The sequence below is a fragment of the Nanorana parkeri genome, unplaced genomic scaffold (assembly GCF_000935625.1).
Source record: "Nanorana parkeri isolate BGI_ZX_2015 unplaced genomic scaffold, ASM93562v1 scaffold54, whole genome shotgun sequence".
NCBI lineage: Eukaryota > Metazoa > Chordata > Amphibia > Anura > Dicroglossidae > Nanorana > Nanorana parkeri.
In genome coordinates, this window is record NW_017306322.1 from 887,407 (window position 1) to 897,285 (window position 9,879).

At 40.7% G+C, this 9,879-nt stretch overlaps 1 protein-coding gene across 1 annotated transcript in view; it reads right to left on the reverse strand.

Moving 5' to 3' along the window:
• The window catches only part of SCFD2 (sec1 family domain containing 2), a 357,431-nt gene that overhangs the window by 36,665 nt on the left and 310,887 nt on the right, over window positions 1-9,879 (reverse strand). The gene's annotated exons all lie outside the window — the stretch shown is intronic.

Below are 9,879 nucleotides of genomic sequence, written 5' to 3' on the forward strand. Positions count from 1 at the left end.
TCTGCCTCCCAGGGAATTCATTATAGAGAAGCCATTCTACTGTATGTAACTCTTAGGCTTCATTCAAACCTAAAATTATGGCTATTTCCAAACACTGGTTGAAAGAATGGGCAGACTCCTGAGACCAGAATAACAGGTATGCGCTAACAGCTGCTGCGGCTTGGCCTATACAAAGCAATCACAGACTGGAGATATTCATGGCTGTTCAGATATAATCTGATACCACTGTTATCTGCAGTTAGGGAAATATGATCGTCCCTGGATGCAGTCAGTCTGCATCCAGGTATAATTATCTGTTCCTAACTGTAGATAATCAGCAATGTCAGATTACATTCAACCAGCTGGGAACAGCTGCAGCCGCTATCAGCCTGTCATTGTTTTGTATAGGCTCAGCGGTAGTAGCTTTTCACAAACACCAGTTATTCTGGCCGCAGAAATCCATAGATTTTTGCTACCAGAACTCACAGCTAGCCCTAATGGCAGGTAAGAATGGGGACTAACCGGGATGGACGCTGGAGTATACTGCTGGGGTCAGGAGCAATTATATGAATTGACCATTTTCCTTTTGGGGGTGCCTGCTGAGACTGATTTCTTGTCAGATTTCGGGGCTGTGTATGGGGAGAGGAGGGGGTTTTCCTGTTCTCTCTCTGCTGTCTTTGTTCTTTCTTGATCCATATTTGTCCTCTTTTTCCTTCCTCTTCTTCGTCTACTCTCTAGCCCTTTCTTCATCTTCCTGCTTTTTCCTTTCTGTTACACTTCAGCTTGTAATTTATTTTTTGAACATCCCGGGACTTCGAACGGGTGCTACTTACAAACCATGACAATGGGAATTTTTGACATTTGAGTGTCTTAGGGTTGTACTACCTCCCAGTTTCCAATGTCGCTGCTGACTTCTTATCCTATGACTACTGCTGTGGTTACTCTTCTTTTTGTATGTAACTTTGACATTGAGTTTTATAATGTTGTTTCTTTGTATAAACCTTGAAAATTTTAAAATAAGGAATTTACAAAAAAAAGAATGTGGACTAACATTGCCTCATTCATGCCGAGAAAAAAAAAAAACACAATATGGCTGCATAATCTTTAGTAATAATATGACTTGTTTTATAACCCACTTACTGCATCATGTCAACACACCCTACCACACACAATACCATACTATGAGCTGTATAATTATACCCATTGTAATAAACACATGACAAAAAAGTGTGTCATCATAACAAACAATACAGATGAGGCAAAGCAGAAATCAACCACAAACATTTTATTTGTGGTAGGACATTTCTCTGGAGCAAAACAGGTAGATGCTTCCAAAACATCCCTGCCCCAGTTACCTGAATATTTTTCTACTTGTTTCTGCAGATGTACTAATAACTTTTATTTTCATTGGTGTTTAAAGCAGTCCTGAATTATTTCAATTTGCTTACATTGTACAAAAATGTCACAAGCTGTTGTAAACATGACATAGCACCAAGATCTGCATGAAGGGCCACTAGACCATAACAAACTGCATTCCAATAAAATGTATTTGGTTAATACATGTAATGATACTACTCAGTATATCAATTCCTTTTTGTTATTTAACAATTATTTGTTAATATTCTTCTCCACATTTACATGGAGATCAATCTGTCCAACAAACTTTTTACATACAACACATGTGCCTTATAGAGCACTCACATGTGTCCTATGTTGACCTAAAACTGGTTCATTTGTCACAAACATTCTCCCCAGAATGATCCACTTTAATTTAGATTTCTGGTGCATCCAAACCAGCAAGGTTAAAGTGACATTAATGGCTAAAATGTCCCGTCCCACCCCCCTACAATGCTAATGTAAGGACTTACCTTAAATGATGCCTCCTTCTCTGATAATCTTCTTCTTTCCTGTAGTTTTCCCTCCAGCGCTGTTGCCTGTCTCCGATCCAGCGCTGACTCCTCTGTCTTAAGTGGGACTTACTGCCTCACGGAGTCTGTGCGGGTGCACGCTGCCTGCATTTACTTACCTTGTGCCTCTCCTCATCTCCCAGCCGAAGATCTGAACTGCACATGCGCCCGCCCCAGGATTCTTTGCGGCCGTCCAAGTTTTTCAGATGTTCAGACGGGAGCATGCGGCGGAGACACATGTAAGGGTTAAGTGCTTGTTTTGTTTAGGGAGCTAAAATAACAAGGATATACTCACCTGAATCATGATCCCCACTTGCTCCCTTCAGCCTCGTTCCCCCTCCGCTGCAGCCGTCTAAGCTCCTGTGAGTCATCATAGTCCCATACAGTGTACTGGAGGTGAGGATGCCGAGGGATATTCCATTGTTGGAGCAGAGAAGGAGACTGGCTGGAGGGAGCGGTGTAAGAGCCAGCCGGGATTGGGGTACGGGTGAGTATAACTTTGTTATAGCCCGCACTGCAAGGATTAAGATTTAATTTGCCCAAATTTATGCTTCAATACTACTTTAATCATGAGGCTTTTAGATGTCAATTTGAATTCCTTCATAACATGTTGAACATCAGTTGCTGTTCTTTATATACAGTATTTATATTCACCACATCTCCTAAGTTAATAAAATACACCCTGGAATAAATATAAAAAATATAGCAAGAATGTGTGGCACAGTTAAATAAATATGCTTGTTAATCAGACCTTCTTTCTTGCAAAATTAGTGCTTCCGTCCACACAGATAAGAAATCACAATGGTTGGATATGTTTTTAAGGCAAGATAGCATAACATTCCATTCTGCCCTGTAAGTCTAGCAGATCACACCTACACTGCAAGGAAGCCTATATATGGCTGTACCTGCTGATGAATCTTTCCTTTATGCTTAAATAAAACACAAACACACACGCATGCTGCAAAACGGCCATGTCACGAATGGCAATGCAAACTGTCATGTTAACTGTTATGTTAGCCTTATCCCGTACCCTTAAGATGTCATGCACAAAATATCAGACAAAATACACAAGCTAGTGCTAACTGTATGGTCTGATCAGGGTTATGCTGGAAATACACAAAACTATTTTCTGTCATTATAGTGAGATATAACATGTAAACTCGCATTATATTCCCTCCTAAATATTAGTTTCAATAGCTTTCACAGGAAGTGATTCCAGTTTTCCACATTAAAAACAAAGCAAAATATTGAAATTGTTATTCTCGTGTTTTGAGACCATTGAAGGCAAGGAATCATAATTGGCCTTTTGTTTAAACTGTGCAAATTTCTCATGAATAAAAGATTCATCAATGGGGAGAATCAACACTATAATGCTTTGAGCCCTACAAGAGCCTCATTCAGGTGCCTTTCACATAGTAACACATCAACAATGGCTTCCGGGATTTTTGAATGTCTATAGAAACAATTTTATTTAAAGACATCTGTTCAATCTGAATCCACCTCCTCTTTCCAGTAAATAGCTCAGAATGAATAAAACATAAAGTACATTCATGACAAGGTGGATAATGGCCCGTGGGTGTTTAGCAAACATTAGAAGTGCATCTAGGTAGTAAGAGGGCCCTGAGCTCATTTATTAGAGTGCCTGAGGGATGAAGAAAGCCTGAATAGCATATAGCAATGGCAACCTTTCATTCATTTTTTAATAATGCAATCAGGGCCGGATTTCCCACAAGGCCACCGAGGCATGGCCTTGGGGCGGCAGGGAGTAGAGGAGTGGCACAGCCGCCGGGCGGGTAATTTGTTTTCTACATTTAGCCCTGCTTCGGGCAAGCAGGGCTAAATGTAGAGCGGGGAAGCTGGCGCTTGTTTCGATCAAGTGATCCCGGCGATGTCGGGCATATTCCAAGATGACAATGCCAGGATTCATCGTGCTTAAATTGTAAAAGAGTGGTTCAGGGAGCATGAGACATCAATGTCACACATGGATTGGCCACCACAGAGCCCAGACCCCTTAACCCGATTAAGAATCTTTGGGATGTGCTGGAGAAAACTTTACGTAGTGGTCCGACACTCCCAACATCACTGCAAGATCTTGGTGAAAAATGAATACAACTCTGGATGGAAATAAATGTTGTGACGTTGCATAAGCTTATCAAAACCATGCCACGGCAAATGTGAGCAGCAGTAAAGGCGATCCAACAAAATATTAAAGAGTGTGACTTTATTTTTGACCAGGCAGTGTATATCTAAAGCCCTAACTTTTTTGGGGCATTTGTCACAATATGGAGATTTCCCTTTACTCCTGTCTTGAAATAACAGAAGAGTGTTGTACCGTGGTAAAATACCACAATGTACCGCATTTTCCTGGAACCCAATGCCACTTATGTGTGTTGATAACATCTGTATCTCTTTGTTTCTTCATGTATAAAATGCATGTTTCCTACTATCATATTGCCTGAAGAGGAAGCCAGCATGCTTTGAAAGCTTGAACTACAGTCCATTTAGTTGGCAGATAAAGCATTAGTTAGCCAATATGTATAACAATTACAGGATTTATTACACAATCACAGTACCCCCCACCTCCTGACATTGCCTTCATCTGATTTTCTCTCCAAAAGGATAGAGACAACTTTGTCTAGGCATCATCCAGGGACAGCATCTACTTCCTTGACTGAAATGCTGCCTCAGAAATGACACAATCATGTAAACTCTGGTGCCTGTGCAGTTCTTGGCTGTGTTCATAAATGGTTTGACACAGCTCAACTTCCTGTTGCATTCTCTCACTTTGTTACTTGCTAAAAAGTTAAAATGTTGCAGTCTGACTACTACAGGGGTACAGGAGGCCGAGGAAATGCTGAGTCCAGGATAAAGACTGATGACATCGTCTCAGCCTAGGCAAAGTCACTTGACTGGTTTAAAGTGACACTAAACTCAAGAGTTAAAGCCTAAAAATGCATTCAAGTACCTGAACTCATTTAACTACAAGCTTGATCCTGTGATGGACTAAAATCTCATGTTTGGTTTACTAATTTGTATTGAGATTGTAGTCCATCACTGGAGCGAGGATGGAGTGGTGGCTACTTTACAACACACACAGGGACCATGGGGAACAAAAGTAGGGATTCCCCCCCTCCCCTGTCCGATCCTCTAGCGCTGACTGGCGGTACGGATGGGGGATCCAGACAGTAATGTCGGGATCCGTCCCGGCTGCGGCGACTCAGTATACTGAGCTTTGGGTGACGGGAGGACGCTAGTTTGTGTCCTCCCGTTACCCTTAGGAGAACTATGGGGAAAAGCCCTGACCCCATAGTTCTCCTTTAAGGTATTTGAATACATTTTTAAGGTTTAACTCCTGAGTTTAATGTCGCTTTAAGTACAGCTTTGGAAAATGACTGTTGCTATATATTTCAGTATGCAAGGAATTTCTAGTATAAAGATACCTAGGGGTCCACTTTAAATGATAAAACATAAGTTCGTTAAACAGTCACAGTACTTTTTAATTCCCTCTTAGGTAGACCAGCTTACAAGGGTCTATGCTGTTTTCTATTATTAGCAGGTCAAAATAACAAATCTTCTCTAGAGGTGTGACAAATATGTAGCTGCTTTCTTAACAGGCTTAGGATGCCTTGAAAACATTCACAGCAACAATGCATTTGTTAATGCCGCTTTAATCTCGCCAAGCAATTCCCTGAATAGAATTAGTTCTCATTACTAGAACCACATATTTTCCTGCCAATAACAAATCTGCTTATTTGGATGCAAAGAGCTAAATGATACTTAGTACACGTACACCAGAATAGTTGACGTGACAACTGACAGTATATAATCATATAATAGGAAAATAACAGCTTTGATCCATATGCTTTATTGTGTTTAATTCATTCTGCTGACAACAAAAATCAGGGGCTATTTTGTTTCTGGATGAAAAAAAAACAAACAATATTTTTATCCTAACTTATTATAGAAGAAAGAACTAAGCTGTAGTGATTGTGCACCCAATTGTGTTATTATACTTCCAGAGACATACCACTTTATACATTAATCTTAAAGCGGACCTTTACACTCGAAAATCAAATTCTACCAATGCATCCCTTTATGTATGATGAGTAATAATAACATAGACATGTCAGGTGTAAAATGCTGTGATTGTGAAATACTTACACTTGCAGAGCATTCATTTCCTGCTTTAAAAGGGCAAAATGACTTCAGTTTGTCCAAGCATTGCATCCTGGGAAGGTTACATCAGCAAAGCGTTGCTAGGAAATCTCATCTGTAATCTCAGGAGATCTCAGGGAAAGGCATTTTTCTCCCCTGAGATGATGTGCATGGTCACATGCCTTAGTCACATGTCTGGTCACATAAATCCAGGCAGTAACAGGAGAGCTAGCAATCTGCCCTTAGTAAACATGGCCACTGTCAGAAGACTGGGAAAGAAAAGAGAAATAATGTATGCAAAGAATACAAAGCCGGCAATTACCTAGAAGTACAGTAACACCTCGGTTCACAAACGCTTCTGAACGCGAACAATTCGGCTCGCGAACAGGAAGTTCAGGAAAATGTTGCTTTCCTTTGCCCACTCCAAATCGGGTGACGAACACGACCGCGGCCATCTTCCCCGCTCTGACACGTGGTCATGGCTTCCTCTAGTCGAGATCGCGGTCGCAGACAGAACTGTGCACATTTGCTGTTAAGCTTTTTTGCACATACAGTACTGTACAGTATTTTTCAATCCAGCATGGCTTTTGATTCGGTTTGCGACCAATTCGGTTCACAACCAGAATCGTGGAACAAATTAAGTTTGTGAACCGAGGTACCACTGTTTGTGTTTGTAGATTGTCATTACTAAACATTTCTAAAGGTGTGTTTGTTGTTATTTAATAGATATGGGTAAAGGTCCGCTTTAATGTACAATGCTGTACAATGCTATGCTTTGACAAGGCTGTTAAGTAAAGAAGCTCCATTTGCAAAAATCTAAATTTAGTTATAAAAATAGTTTTATCCCTGTTTTGTTTTCAAGTGCATTATTTTGGCAAAAACTTTCTTGTGCTTCAGAATTGAGCCCATATTGCCCAAGATGTTTGTGTGCATTCTGGCCATGGCATTGCAGGCTGTGTAGTTTGATATGTAAAGTGAAGTCCAGTTGGTGTGCCCCTTTTTATTGTGTTCATATAAGCATCGCTTGGGAAGGACACCTTTTCAGCTTGGCAAGTTCAGTCCTGCTTCCTAACTGGTTTATGTTGCCTTCAAGTGGGGTTCTGCTTTGGATATAGAGGTGGATGTGAAAGGAAAGACGAAGTACAGGTAGATTTTGTGGCAGACAGGCACATGCTCTATTTCTAGGCCCCAGTGTTCTGAGCTTAAATTGGAAGTGAAGTAAAAAAAAATAAAAAATTAAAGAAATGGCTCCTGTGCGGTAGGTAAGTCATTGAAGCCCAGCCGATAAAGTTGCCAAAGGCTAGAAACCCCGAAGACAGGGACAAGCATTGGTAGGTAAGTCTGCCTTAAAGAAGAACTTTCTTTATTAACCCTTGCAGTGGGGCTACCCCTGCACTACAAGGGTAAGTGCTCGTTTTTGCCTAGAATCTAAAATAAGGTTATACTTACCCAATCCTCCGTGCCCGCTGGCTGTGACAGTCCTCCCTCTAGCCTCTCTCCTCCTTCGCTGCAGTAATGCACTGTGTATAGATAGCTTAGACTACTGCAGGGGAGGAGGAGTGAGGCTCTAGGGACCATTCTAAGAGCAAGGCGGCTTGGAGAAGTTCTTCTTTAATGTGCTTATACATACTAGAACATTATAGCTAAAAGCTGCTAAGAGGCTATTTTTCAATCACTTTACTTCTGCTTTAACAGACAAATTATATTGATATAATAAATTATATGAACATCAATAAAATTACAGTACAGGAAATAGGATGCTTGTCATCAAGTAATGAAATCGCTCAGTTGCAGAAGAGTAAAAGTGTTCCCACAGTCTGGGCCTTCAGGTGGCAAAACAAAAGCACAACTTTTGCCGACAGTCCATGAGAGATTTGCCCCCTCTCAGGACTTTAACTTCCACCTCAGAAGCCAATTAATTGGAGTACAATCATCATGAAGTTATCGCCCTCTTATCTACAGAGAAGACTTACCACTGGGATTTTCCAATATGCTATATAATAAATGTGCGCAATAAATGATAGAAAATGCATTGCCATTTTTCATACATTCTTGGAATTTTACAACTACATTGATGGAAACATTACTGTGGCTTGTTGTCAGAAAATTTGGAACAATTACTACTAAGGACACTTTAAAGAAGAACTTCAAGGAAACATTTTAATAGCCCTTGCAGTGGGGCTACCTCCGCACTGCAAGGGTTAAGTGCTCGTTTTTGTCTAGATTAAAAAATTAAGTTATACTCACCCCAATATCCGAGCTGGGCAGCTGTCACAGAGCTTCCTCCAGCCTGTCTCCTCATCCTCTTCCTTGGTCTAAGAAGAAGCCAGCTTACAGCATTGGGTGAGTATCACATATGTGATGTTGTAACTGAGACTTGTAGAAGTTACAAAGTTAATAATATGTACTGTACTTATAGGTATACCTATGCACCTGCATATTACAATTGTGGCACAAGCAGCAGCATTTATGTTGGGCAACAACATAAGAGCCATGTTATGCGACAAGTCACCAGTGGCAGAATCACCTCTCATGAATATCTGTGACTTTACTTTATGGAAATTGCTCCCTTATTGAATAAAATGCTGCAGAATCCAGATTGTTAGTGTATGAGCATTGGATGCATGAGGATGGACTGACATATTGGCTGGCCCTGCAAGGAAGAGAAGACATAGGAGAAGGTGAGCTGACTGTCAGAGATTTTGCTGCCATCTCTAAATACGGGGTGACAGAGTTAAAATACCACTGGAAGAAAAAGTCCCCTATCCCTCCTTCCGCTCTGGAATGTCCCTCAGCAATCTCACATACAATAATAGACTGTATTAGATGTGATGACTCATGGATCTTTAGACTGCCAGAGTGGAGGGGGAGAGAGGCTGCAGGGACTGGTCCAGAAGCCAGGCGGAGCCAAGGTTCAGGTGAGTATTACGTTGTTATTTTAGACCCTAGCCCAAAATGAGCACTTAACTCTTGCAGTGCAGGGCTAGCCCCACTTCAAGGGTTACGTTTTATTCTGCCTGGAGTACCTCTTGAACCTTTTTTTTTTTGCTGTAAGGCTTCTATTTAAAAAAAGGTAGGTTTTTGTTTTTGGGGGCGGTATTTTGGGGTTTTAATTTCTTTGAAGGCTTCATGATTTTTATGTTGATAGGGCCTCTTTTAAGTTTGGGGTGTTTCACTTGTTATTGACCATCTGTGCTTGGAGCTGCCTTGTGTTCACAGCATGCAGCTGCATCTTTTGAAAGAAAGAAGGAAAAAAAAAAGTGCAAGAATATTGCTAACCTAAACCACCTCAAATGATATCAGTCATGTTCACCACATCCCCTATCCCTATAGATAACATAAAAGTTAGGCACACACTAGTTAGGCTCATCATCCCTGATCCAAACTATCCTGCTGCTGGCCAATTTTACACTGCTGTATTCTCTGCTGTACCTTTATTCTTGTACTAAAGCCCGGTTTTCACTCTTTGCCTCTAGTAAATTTAAGCCCACCTTGCTCAGTAAAATTGTTCTAATGAACAATTACACTGCTCTGTCATCTGCTCTCTTAATTCTTAATTCTAAAAAAAACTAATTTCTTCACATTTCTCCCTCATTAAAAAACGTTCTGCTGTTGCCAATTTTAAACTGCTGTGCCATCTGGGGTCTCAAGAGAGGTCAAGAGAGCTTCATAGAAGCAGGCGAACAGCAGGACAGTTTTGCATCAGTGAGAATGAGGACAGCGTCAACAAACTACTGGCCAATTTCTACCTACTGGTCAAAGTGAGCCCATTACCACTTGATGAAAAAAGCATGTGTATTAAAAAAAAAAAAAAAAAAAACCAACTGAAAAAAAATTT